At 44.6% G+C, this 13,610-nt stretch overlaps 1 long non-coding RNA gene across 1 annotated transcript; it reads left to right on the plus strand.

Moving 5' to 3' along the window:
* Nucleotides 1-468: 468 nt before the first annotated feature.
* On the plus strand, nucleotides 469-13,610 carry LOC109257637 (uncharacterized). The gene is made up of 2 exons (XR_002076060.2): nucleotides 469-1,854; nucleotides 11,347-13,610. It is a non-coding gene; the product is annotated as an uncharacterized LOC109257637 (long non-coding RNA).

Here is a 13,610-nt window from a genome sequence, read left to right on the forward strand (position 1 = left end):
ATAAGAAAAGGGAAGCCAAGAAGACAGGCCTCAGGAGAAACCAAAGCTGTGGACACCTTGACCTTGGACTTCTCACCTCCAGAACTGTGAGGAAATACATTTCTGTTTTTAAGCCACCCAGTCTGGGGTACTTTGCAGCTTTAGCAAATTGATACAGTTGGGAGTTAAAGAGGTTCATCACCACACTTAGGGCTACAGAGAGCTTTTCTCAGCTAAGAGGCCTTGTAGAAGGCCATAGGGAGTCTGGCTCTCCAGGATGCAACAACAGAGCCAACACTCTACCACCCAGCTCCCTGCCAAGCTGTGCAGGGGGTCACTTATGCAATAATCAAAGTCAACCAACCCCACAACTTCTCACTAAATTAAGTCAGACAGGTGATTACCAACACATGCTCTGTATTTAAATATCACCCAATGTTCTATGCATGGCTCCACAACAAAGAACCATTCTTGGAGACCTTGCAAAACTCTGTTCCAGCAGAATTGTCTATAAAAAACATCCTCTGAAGGTTATCTCTCCTCATTTACTTCCACTGTAAAACTGGAGATGCTTTTTCTTACTCTGGAAAAAACTTCCAGGTCATCATTCCCACTGAGGAAGCGGTCAATGGGGTCAATACCCCTCCTGCTGAGTGTGACCTTGTACCAGATAAGCCCTGAGAATTCACCAGGTGTGCTGGCTTTCAGAATTTTGCAAAGTTTTTCTGGAACACCTGTTTCCTCTTTGCTGTGCTTTCCACTCACTGCTTATTTCCATGCTATGTCTGTCGGTCTTACTACTGTGGATCCTGGAGATCTACAACAAAGCTTCATGAAATTGTACTTCAATTTCTGTTAACCTAACCTTAACCTGTTAACTTTCATTCTGTTAACCTAATCTTAACATGCAAGACCTCAGTCTTGTAAAATAAATGTCCAATATTTCCAGTTCCATGCACCTGAAATTCTGCATGAGGAAGTTCATGACATTGATGATTCTAGCAGAGTAGATGAGATTTCACAACCCATGGACCCAGAGGTATTACGTGCAACTCTCTTTATTTCCCCATAACTGGATTCCCTCTCTAGCTTCCTCTCCTACCCGATGGCAGAAAAGTTACTTCCAGGACAATTCAGACATGTCTGAGTTTTCAGACTTTTTCAAGTTCACAATTCAATGAATTCAGCTTTGAGCTCTCCCTGCTTTCCCTAGGTGGGTCCATACAAAGGGGGCTCAGCCTTGGGAGAGGACTCTTGCCCTTTGAACCTCTCTCTGTCTTATGCTAGCTGATGCTGATATGAGACCTGCTCCATCCAGGCCACTATGATCATTCCTTCCTTTGGCAGCCTTGGCCATCGTAATCTGGGGTATTGACAGACCGTGCTAGTTTTTTTCCTTAACCCCCAGGTCCCTTCGGGTCTCGGGCAACCCCTCTCCGGGGCACTGGCGCTATGGGATGCTCCCCAGGGGACGTTCCCAGCCTGGTCTTTCCAGTTTGGACATTTTCCCCTTTACTGGCTCACCCTCCCCCAAGCTGGTGTCGTGTGGAAGGAAATCAGGTCCGTGCACGCTTCCCAGGTCCTGCCAGGAAGGGGCCCAGGCTTCCTAAAGTTTTCCAGGAAAAGTCCTCCTCCCCCGCTACCCCCCAGCTCCGCCCTTCTGCGGGAGGGGGCAGCGTGGCTGGCTTTAAGCTTTAACTCTTCCGTCACAGCAGTGCTCCTTCTGTGTCTCACGCCATCCGGATCTCGATCTCCCGGGGAGGAGGCGGTGGTGGGAGGGACACAACCTCTGCCTCATCATATCTTTTTCAAAATTTGTATTTTCTTCGTCAGCACTGACCAAATGGGCATGCTTTGTTCTGAGTTCTTCTCCTGGTACGTATCCCTTTCCCCTTAGGATAATTCACCCTCAGGTCTCTCTGCTGGGGGAAGGTTCTTGGGGTTGAAAAGGAATGGAGATGGGACCATACTAACAAACTCTTCCATCTGCCTGTATTTTAAAACTGGATTGTTTTCAGGCAAATGTTTCTCCTCCTTTTTATTGAAAGCTTATGCTCCATTTGCAAAGCTTTTTTTTTTTTTTAACCTAAAAAGGCATTGTTACATTACGTGGAGAAAGTTTGTTTGATAGTACTTACAAAACGCTACGAAGTTATTAATAACATTTGAGAGGAAGACACGGTGAGATTCTGTTGCATTTAATCCAATTATCAAAACACTTGACATTTTTGAAGTGGATGGAACACTGACCAGCACTGAGTCAGGCAATTCCTCTCGAAGCTTTATGTCTTCATCACACAGTCGCTGGCTTTTCAAGTGTTCATACTTGCACTTTCTTTTTCGGGTTGTTTTGGTAACTGCAGAAAGGGGGAAGTGCACGAATGTGCTCACTCCTGCCAGACCTTTCTTCACCTTGCAGTCCATTTTTCACATTTCCTTCTTCCTTAAGAGTATCTTAAGTACTCCCTCGTTAGTGATAATAGTCTGCATCGGCTCCAATGCTTAGAGTAACAAATAACAAGCTTCCTGAATCAACTTTGTTGCATGAAGCCCCTTAAACAGTTCACCTGCCTTTGGAAGGCAGATTAAGTTTATTAAAATGGAGTTTCTGGCAATAATCAAAATCGTCATGTTTTAATTAAGGCATTTTTTTTTTTAATTAACTCATTTTGAGAGAGAGAGAGGGAGGGAGAGAGAGAGAGAGAGAGAAAGCGTGCACATGCAGGCAGGGGAGAGGCAGAGAAAGAGAATCCCAAGCATGCTCAGGACAGAGCCCAACACCGGGCTCAATCTCAAGAATCATGAGATCATGATCTGAGTGGAAATCAAGAGTTGGTGGCTTAACTGACTGAGCCACCCAGGCGCCCCTAAGGCCATGTTTTATATTACACTTTAAAAATGTTTGTTTATTTATTTTTGAGAGAGAGAACACAGTGGGGGGAGGGCAGAGAGAGAGAGAGAGGGAGACACAGAATCCAAAGCAGGCTCCAGGCTCTGAGTTGTCAGCACAGAGCCCAACATGGGGCTCAAACCCATGAACTGTGAGATCATGACCTGAGCCGAACTCATGTTCAACCGACTGAGCCACCCAAATGCCCCTAAACTTTAAAAAATCTAATCTGAACTTAAAAAAAGAAAGTACTTTTTAGTACAGTTAAAAATTGTGTTTATACACGCATGAAGAGAGAAAGCACATCACCATATACCTTTAGGGAATATATAGCTGACAGAGGAAAGCTAGCAAATAAAGAATCTCAAGAATTTTCATTTCTAAGGCAGCCATTGTTTTTAAGCTAGCATATTTTTCACTTTGAAGGATGAATATGAGATTTAAATGAGATATGTGCATTCTACCCGTCTCTCACAAAAAGGAAATATTTTGATCAGTATTAACGTTTGAGTCTCTTCTGCCAAGAGAGGAAACCAATGTAAGAGGAAAATAAAACAAAGATAAATTCCATATTTTTGTGTGGATTTATCCCCATAGATATCATTTGTTTATTCATTCATGTGTTCATTTATTCAACAGGCATATCTTCATGACATAGTGGCTCTTGGTGTTCAGGGAAACAAGAAGAGAGGGTGATTCTATATTATCAGTTCTATATTATCAGTTATTTCAGTTGGTGGCTTTGCACCTGGAAGGTGGCCACCACTGAGTTGAGTTGGAAATGTCTCTGGACAGGGGAAAATATCATGTAGGGCTTAAGAGAAAGAGGATGGGAAAACTGGTAGATGAGCGTAGCAACAGATTGTCATTAGGTTGTCTTTGGAAATTGGTTTGCAGAGTCAGACAAAATCCAGGGGACAGGTGCAGAATTCAATCAAGTGTCACTGTCACATCAGTGAGAGCTGTGGTCCCACCAATAGGAAGAATGTGAAAATGAAGCAGAATGGCATCAAGTTCAAAAGCCTGGAGCAGACACCTTGTCTTCCTGGAATTGGGTTGAGCGTTGTTCCTTCAGTGGATGAGCATCTTTTAAGTGAAGAAATTAAGTGAATTAAATGAAGAAATGTAGGATGTAGAATTAAGTGAAGAAATACTAAAGAGAACCAAACTCATAATCCCAGGATCTCCATGTTAAGGGATTGTCGGTGAACACATATACATTAAATGTATAAATGTAATCTAAAAAATTAAATGCACTTAACAAAACAATCATATTATAATAAAAAATCACTTTTTAGAAGTGATTGTTTAAATTTGCTAAACAAAATATGAATTAAGTTGAACTAGAAACTTAGTAATAAATATTAATTATAAGACCAAAGCCACCTGCTTCCTCTGCACAAATACCATCCTCGAGGACACTAAACAACTCCCTGACTCATTTGACTCTCCCTTCAAAGCCTATTTCTTTTGGAGGTAATGGTGATTGTGGGGGGACCATCATTGAGACCAGAGGCAGAAAGCAAAGTAAAACAAAGATATTTCTTTTATTCCGATATGAGAGGTCTCTTGAAGTTGTTAAAGTTAACTTCTACAAAGTCAATCCTACTTTTCATTACTTAGGGAAAAAAAGTCTTCATATTTATATCATGAGCATTGTTCTCATGTCTTCTGCATTCCGGAACTTGATTTGCCTTTTGTTTGCTATTTGCAGTGCTTTCTAACATTTGTAACAAATGACATACTTGAACCCTCAAGTTGCCGGGGTTCTAGTTTTCTTCTTCTTCTTCTTCTTCTTTTTTTTTTTTTTTTTTAAATTTTTGAAGTTTATTTATTTTGAGAGAGACAGAGACAGCATGAGTGGGGGGAAGGGCAGAGAGAGAGAGGAGAGAGAATCCCAAGCAGTCTCTGTGCCGCCAGCACAAAGCCTGATGTGGGGCTTGAACTCACAAAACCTCGAGATCATGACCTGAGCTGAAACCAAGAGTCAGACGCTTAACCGGCTGAGCACTCAGGCACCCTTAATTTTCTTATTTCATGTCGATGGACTGTTGTATCCACTTTGTGTCTTATAAAATGGTTTTATGTAAGGTGGGAGCATATTTCCCCAGGATTCCAAATAGTTTTGTGATTAAAGGTGAAGCCTTCTGGAAACAGGGGAAAAAGAGAAAACGGGTACCATCCATTGATCCCTAAATCTCAGAAACAAAAACAAGGAGATGCATTCTGAGGCCGTATTGTTAAGGTTAAGCCAGAGTTTGAATATCTAGGTATTGCATGACCCCACCCACAGTAAGAGCATCATTAAAACAAACCTGTCTCAGGGCTACTGCAGAGCACAGACTTTGAGGAATTCAACAGGCCACCGACACGGCTACTCTCTAGCTGCCCTCCAGAAGAATGTACATGTTTGTGGTAGAGTCCAGATTTAAGCAGCGCCAAAGAGAACACACTCCTTATTTTGCAATGTGAGCGTGTAGAAAATACACTGAAAGGACTCTAAAATTTGCCCAGCAGGATGAACAGAAATCTTAGGCATAAAGTCCAGCTGAATCAAGGAGTTTCTATCTCCTTCTGCTTGCTGGAACAACAACTCAAGCCAGCACCACTTGTCTGTGTCACAATGGCTTTAAACATTTCTAAATCTAATACACCCCTTCCCACTGTGCAAGAAAAATTATGCAAACGTGAACAGATGATTGGAAACATTCATTTCCAACTGATTTGCAAAATTAAAAGATTTGTCAAGATGTTACCAAAAACAGGGGCACCTGGGTGGCTCAGTTGGTTAAGTGTCTGACTTTGGTTCAGGTCATGATCTTGTGGTCTGTGAGTTCAAGTCCCACATCCGGCTCTGTGCTGACGGCCTGGAGCCTGCTTCGGATTCTGTGTCTCCCTCTCTCTCTGCACCTCCCTCGCTCGCACTTTGTCTCTATCTCAAAAAATAAATACACATTAAAAACATTTTTACAAAGATTTAAATAAATTTATATAAAAAGATGTTACCAAAAACATAGATTCTTATTTGCCTAAAATGAATAAAAAAGAATTCAAATAAGAAATTTTAAAAATAATACATCATTATTCATAATAGTATGCGAATAACCTAAGTGTTAACAGATGAATGGATAAAGAAAATGTGGTAGGTAGATAGATAGATCATAGTTCAGCCTTTAACATGAAGGAAATCCTGTCATTTCTGATAACATGGATGAGCCTGGTGGGTATTATACTAAGTGAAAAAAGCCAGACAGAAAGCATGGTGTCACTTATATGTGTAATCTGAAAAAACAGTCCAACTCATAGAAACAGAGAGTGGAACAGTGGTGCCACGGCCTGGGGGTTGGGGGAAATAGGGAGAGGTTGGTAAAAGGTTAAAACTTTTCCGCTATAAGATGAATGAGATTGGAAGATCTAATGTATTAACATGGTGAATATAGCTGATGAGAGTGTCTTGTAGAACTGAATTTTTTTTTAAGACCATAGAACTTCAATGTTCTCATCAGAAAAAAAGGAGGAGGTAAGTATATCAGGTGATGTGTTAATTAACTCAATGGAGGGGGGAAGCTCTTTCATAACATATAGATGTATCAAATCATCACATTATACACTTTAAATATCCTACAATTTTACCTGTCAATTATGCCTCAGTAACGCTGAAAAAATAAGAATAGTCGATGACACATTTTCCAGCAGTGATTTGTTGTGTAAACTAAATTTTTGTTTTGGATCAGCTAGTTCTTTTTTTTTTTTAATGTTTTTTTTTTTAAATGTTTATTTGTTTTTGACAGAGCACAAGTGGAGGAGGGGCAGAGAGAGAGAGGGAGACGCAGAATCCAAAGCAGGTTCCGAGCTCTGAGCTGTCAGCACAGAGCGTGACTCGGGGCTTGAACTCATGAACTGTGAAATCATGACCTGAGCTGAAGTCTGACACTTAACTGACTGAGCCACCCAAGCGCCCCTGGATCAACTTTTTAACCAAATTATTTTGGATCAAATGGTCTGCCACACAAAATGAGGATGAAGGGGGTATATAAAGCAAAGATAGAGGACAGGATCATATTTTTCCAAAAGTGTATTCTCAGTCTTGTCCTAAGGCTAGTGGGACTTCCAATGGGTGTACCTGCTGTTGGGAGAGGAGGGAAGGAAAGGGAGGTGAATGGGGGGACAGCAACATCAGCCCAGACTTGCTTATCTTTCCAGGTCCTCAAATCTTGACCTGTAGGCTCTTTTTGGCACAAGAGACCCTTTGAGTGATTGCAAATCCCTCTCACCCCACCCCCCAACTCCCACCCCAGTCTGGGGAACTTGTCTTCCCTGTCAGTTGTTCCATGGGCTCTACGGAAAAGGCCGAGGCAGGGAAAGATTTGCTCAGTACTCAGACACTGCAGCAGCAGAAATGGTTCATAGCTTCCCCATATTCTAAGATCATTAAGAATCAAATGTCTTTAGAATAAATACTCTGTGGTGCCTGGGACTGGGAAAAGAGATGTGATTTATCAGGCAATGACCTTGTCCTCTTAGAGTAGCTCAGGACGTTGAAGGAGAATTGGGCATGCATGTGATAAATTAACCTGAAATTTCAATGTATTTGGACGGGGCTTGGGTAACTCCTCTTAAGTATGGTTGTTCTTTTTTTTTTTTTTTTTTAATGTTTATTTATTTTTGAGAGAGAGTGCGAGAGGGGAGGGGCAGAGACAGAGAGAGAGAGAGACAGAGGATCCAAAGCAGGCTCTACGCTGATAGCAGCAAGCCTGTTATGGGTCTCGAACTCAGGAACTGAACCCTGAGATCATGCCCTGAGCTGAAGTGGGATGCTCAACCCGACTGAGACACCCAGCGCCTCAGTATGTTTATTTTTTTTTTATTTTTGTTTAAAAATTTTTTTTAACATTTATTTATTTTTGAGACAGAGAGAGACAGAGCATGAACGGGGGAGGGGCAGAGAGAGAAGGAGACACAGAATCGGAAGCAGGCTCCAGGCTCTGAGCCATCAGCCCAGAGCCTGACGAGGGGCTCGAACTCACGGACCGCGAGATCGTGACCTGAGCCGAAGTCGGACACTTAACCGACTGAGCCACCCAGGCGCCCCTCAGTATGTTTATTTTTAAATGGTGTGTGTCCATCTGAAAGGAGGACAAGAGGTGTGGACTAAAGCAGTTTGTGTCTGAGCACTTCACGGTTACTACTGTCCAAAGCTTAGATCAGCCCCGAAAGCAAAACAGGTAGAAGCCTACTCTCTTTTTGGGCTTTGGGCCCATCTTTGTTTCTCATGCACCCTCCTCCCATTGCTGCTACTGTGACAGGCTTTCTCATTGAGACCCCCACCCCCACCCCAATGTACCCATTTCTCTGTTAAACCCCTGCCCTCAACACACACACACAAACTCAGCATCTTCACAGAAAGCTCTTCCTCTTTCTTCTGGTCCTAAGTGAAAGCAGGCTGTCTCTAGCAATAAAGCACCCCTTCTGGAAACTCTTCTGCATCTCTAGGGCCTGGGGTATGTGAGTGAGGACAGAAGGATGGGGGTGGGGAGAAGGAGGTTAGTGTTCCCTCATCCCTTCACATTTTACACCTTGCTCTTCTGACTTCAGGGGAGACCCCAACTCCAAGGAGATCCCTCCCACACAGCAACTCCACCGTCCTCAGGGTGTTAACTTCAAGGTCATCATGCACATTTTGCAGAGTCCATCTCCAGGATTATAGTTTTTTAACCCTCCCTCGGCCTATCCCATTTTTCCAGATTTTGCCAACGTTTAAAAGAACGACAGACTGCAGTAGTCTCAGAGGTTCTTGACCTCCTGCCTCCAATGTGTTCATTCCCATTCCCATATTCCACTCCCTGTCTGAACTGTCCATACTTCTTTCTGTCCTGCACCTATTCCCACTATCTTAACTGTCCTGATACCTCCAAGAGTGGAGCACCGCAAAGGATATGACTTCAGACCCAACGTAGGCTCAGGGTCCAGGTATGCTACTCGCTAGGACATCAGGCTTTACCTGAGACCTTATCTCTTTCACTTCACTTTCTGGTCATCTATAAAGTGATATCACACCAACTTCATAGGGCAGTCACAAGCAGTAAATGAAGTAACAGCTAAAAGATCTGGCACATAGTAGGTGCTCATTAATGTTGGCCACTTTCCATTCCCTCGACTTTGGTGCTTCCCAACAATGCTTTTCCTCTCCCCTTCACTGATGTTTCCAAACCTCTGCTCACTGTCCAAATGCCCTATTGCACTAAGTCCAAATGCACTAAGAAGTAATTCACCATGGTAACACACAGCACCCTTCCCCTGCACTCATTTTCTCCTGTTTCAAAAGATGCACTTCTCTGTTTCCTCCCTATTGTGCTCTGGACCCATTCCCTCCAATTTCCCTCTGGACCTCACCTCATCAATTACTTCCTCTCTCTGGTATGTTTACTCCCTACATCCATTTCCACCGACTATTTCTTCCTCCTTGCCCCGCCCATGATGTCTGCCTCTTCTTAAATGTCTTCTGTTGACCTTGCACCCCTTCTAGTCACCACCTTCCCATTGTGTCTGGATCTCCTTGAAAGAGACTTCCCTCTCCTCAGTGCCCAGCCAGCCAGCTGCCCCTCAACCTGCTGCAGGGCATGTGGCTTCCTGTGTCACCCGCCTCACCTGCTTTCATGAATGTCGCCAGTGCCCTTCTGAGTGCTGCATACAAGAGACTTTTTAATCTTTTTTCCTACTTCAATTCTCAACAGCATTTCACTCTGGGGGTGACTTCTTCTTGTAGTGCTCTACTCTTTGTGTCCAGGACCTCAATATCTGCTGGTATATTTTTTGCATGACTGTGGCAACTCCTTTTTCAGTCTCCTTTGAAAACTATTGGTTCCTCTTGTCTAAGTCCACTCTCTCCAACATATACAACTGGCCTATTGAGTGCCAGACCTGTGTGGATGGATGTGTTGCAGACAGACTAAGACTATAATAATAGAAGCACAGTCCGAAGCTGTACAAAGACAAGACCCACGCTGGAGTGTGGTCAGGAAAGACTTCATGGAGAGGTGAGAGGAAGAGTAGGTGTCCACAACCAGACAAGGAAAGAAAGGATATTTTAGGCAGAAGAAACATTCCCAGGGCAATGCCTGAAAGGTAGACGGAAGCAAATTTACAGAAGTAGAATTCTGAGTAACACAAGTCTCAGAGGTACTATGTTCCTCTGTTTCAGTGTTCTCAACCAGTATGATTTTGTCCTTCAGGGGACATTTGTCAATGTCTGGAGACACTTTGGGTTGTCACGATGTGGGGAGTGCTATTAACATCTGGTGGAAAGAGGCCAAGGATACTGTAAAATATCCCACAATGCACAGCATAGCCCCCTTCCCTCCCCAACAAAGAATCATCCAGCTCAAAATGTTAATAACGCTGAGGTTGAGACATCATGTTTTATTCTAACTTTAGCCTGAGGAGTCTGGCTCCAGGCCAAGTTTCAACGTGTGATGTTTTCAGACCAGACTACAGGCAATTACAAAGTTTTACCTGGCAGGTCTCATAAGGGGTAGGCTCTGCCCTACCCATGCTAGACTTGGTGCTCAGCCAGGGCACTGCAGTTTTCTGGACAGTGTTGCAAAGACTCAGAGGCAAGCCCCACCGAGCTGCACCCCCACCCCCCACCCCTGCCCTGCTCTGAGGCATATCTGCAAGCCTGGCCCAAACACCCCCACTTCCAGGCCTCTTTTTGTGGGGGGGGGGGTTGTCTCAGATGAGGCCTTTCTCAGGACCTCTGCCAAGACCACCTGGTCTGGGGGGCCTTGAAGACACTACTCTCCGCTCTGACTCAGCATTCAGTATTTTTCCACTCTTAGCCTTCCTCACCTCTACCTCCCCAGGCCCCCAGGTCCTGGCGGCTCTACTCTCTGACTGGCTATAGACCTAGTCACATTGTACAATTATTTGGCTTTCTTTGTCTTCGAGTCTGAGAGGCCCTTAATGATTTTAGAGCTGAGTGAACAAAAGCATGTGTCAGTTTTCCAGACGGCAAACCTAAGAGGGGTAATTCACAGCAGATGATAGAAAAAGGCTTCAAGGAATTTTGTGGACAGCTTGGCAAAGGAAAATTTCACTGGGGTCAGTGGAAATTCCTCTGTTTAGGTCTCAAAGAGTAACTGTGCAAGTGCGGAGTGAGTGCCTAGGGTTCCCTAGCACTTGTGGGACCAGCACCCCGAAATGTTAGGATTCCCTGATATTTAGAGTCATGTAGGTTAGACTCCAATTGTACTCTGGCTGGGTAGGTCATCCTGGAGTGTGTTATTCAGTTTTTGACATGCTCGAAAAAGTTATTTGCTTAAATTTGTGACTAAAGGCATTTCATTGTGCAGCCATGCATGCTTATGACACAAAGTCTTCATGAGGGCATGTATTGACAGGTCTCCTCTCAGCTCGGACCCTGTCTCCCACTTTCCTTCTCCAGAGGCAGTGACTGTTTTATGCAACCATTTTTTTAGGAGGGTCCGTGACAAATCTGAATACGTCCAAGGAAACAATTGGGTCAACGAAGGATGCTTATCTTGGAGAAGGAAAAACCTCTCAGCATGGTGGAGAAAGAGGTAACATGAAGAAGTCTCAGGAAAAGAGATTGGAACAGAAGTGGATTTGCTATGGCTTTCATGGAATAGAAGCTTCTGGGCCCCCCACCTGTGCTATCTTCTTTGAAGACTTCCACCTAATATCATGTTCATCATTGTTATTCTTTTTTTTCTGAAGGAGAGCCCTCCCCCCCACCCCAAGTTGAATAAGATCAGCTCCACTAATTCTGGATCCACCCCTGAGCTAGAATTAATCTACATAATTCCTTGGGACAAAACTAGGATTAATAGTAGAAAGTTACAGTGAGGCAAACATTGCTCAAGATCTGGAAATTCTCCCAGTTAGAGCTATTAAAAATTGGGATGGGCTGCAGAAAACCAGAAAGTGCGTCATTGGATGCCTTGGGTAGGAGCGAATGAGGCAGGGGTGTTGTAAGAGGGGCTGATGATCTCTCCCAACTCTAGGAATCAAAGTCTCTGAGATAAGCTACAGAGAGGGCACTGAGAAAGCATTTTCTTGCCGATGTATTAATAGTAGGGACCCCAAGTCCAATAGCAGGGACCCCCAAGTCCAGGCACGTATAGTTTGCTAGGTTTAAGTCACTGTATTAAAAAAAAAAAGTAATAAAAATATTCAGAAGCATTCAGTATTCCACGATGAACTTTCTCAAACATATTCAAACCAGTAGGAAGTCACTGAATCGAGTTGGCAATAGACTCCTAATCTATTACTCCTAATCTCCTGCTCCTCCAGCCATGCTCCCAGATGCTGGATTCCTTGCTCAAAATCAGCTAGAGGCGTGGTTGTATTCCTTCGGTAAGGTCTCCAGCGCAGAGAGAAGTGGCCAGCATCCCACCATCACAGTAATGTTTGTTGCTGTTGAACCATCAAGCGCAGTGGCCACTGGTCCTTTCAGGCACATCAGTAGACACTTCCTCACGACGAACCACTGGCGATCATTTCACTACTAGTGATGCCGTCATATGCTGCAGATTACTGGCGTCCCATTTTCATCAGGAAGAACTTCAGCACTGCATTCAAGGCCAAACACATCTGTATCGATCCCATATTCTGACCTTTAAAAGTTTGTTTTCTTGGACCACTCACACCCGATATGACATGGATCATGGTTCTTGGGACAGCAGAGACAACCCTAGGCATTTCACTAGAGAAAATTCAATGTAGAAAATTGGCTGTGCAGGTAAGAAGGCAAACACAGAAAAGTGTTTAGTGAGCAGAGATAGTGGGGGCTGGCTCAGGAAACAAGGCAGAGGCCGGATCACCAGAACCTGCCAGCTGGGAGGGGTGGCCTGAGGCAGGGAGCTGGGCCTCCATGGAGAGCTGTTGCACAGGCAGGGCAGAGGCGTGGAAGAGGGGCCTTGAGGCCAGACTGCTGCCTGGTGGTGCTGTCACCTCTGCAAGACAGGGGCAGACTGGTTTGGGGGTCTGGAAAAGAGCTGGGAGTCTGCCAGTGTGATGGTAACAAGAACAGCAGGCCAGCAGGTGGCCATTCCCTCCTCAAGCCTTCCAGTGTCCTCTCAGTGTTCCCACTGGTGGGTCCTAATGGGGAGCCAGCTGGCAAAGGGAAGTGTATTTGCAGAGCCTTGACCTTGGCCTCAAACTGCAGAGCAGAGCAGGGCGGTGCTGAGCTGCGAGGCAATGACTTAATAACTAGCACAGCCTCACCTGCCCGCAGGACACCCAGACCCCTCACCACCTGGTCTGCTGATCACACTTGCCTTCCCCTCGTCTCCTTCCCTCCCCGATGAGGGGGTGTGGTCCCTCCCTGCCATCTCCCGGGGAGAACTGATGATGCCCACCTCGGGTTCCGTTGTACCTGCCTAGGTAATTAAGAAAGCACTGGGAACACATCAACATGTCTGTTTCTCCCTGTTAAAATCCTGAAGCCCCTTGATGGAAAAGGGTGAGTTTTCATCATCGTGCCTCCAAAGCTATGGTTGGCACATAGCACATACTTTAAAAACATTTGTTGAGGGAGCGCCTGGGTAGCTCAGTCCGTTGAGCAGCTGACCTCTGACTTCGGTTCAGGTCATGATCTCATCGGGCTAGCTGTTATCTGTGCAGAACCCACTTCGGATCTTCTGTCCCTCCCTGGCCCCCTGCCCCTTCCATGCTTATGCTCTCTCTCAAAAATAAATAAATCTTTAACAAACAAACAAAA

The sequence above is a fragment of the Panthera pardus genome, unplaced genomic scaffold (assembly GCF_024362965.1).
Source record: "Panthera pardus isolate Hobbes unplaced genomic scaffold, ASM2436296v1 HiC_scaffold_15, whole genome shotgun sequence".
NCBI lineage: Eukaryota > Metazoa > Chordata > Mammalia > Carnivora > Felidae > Panthera > Panthera pardus.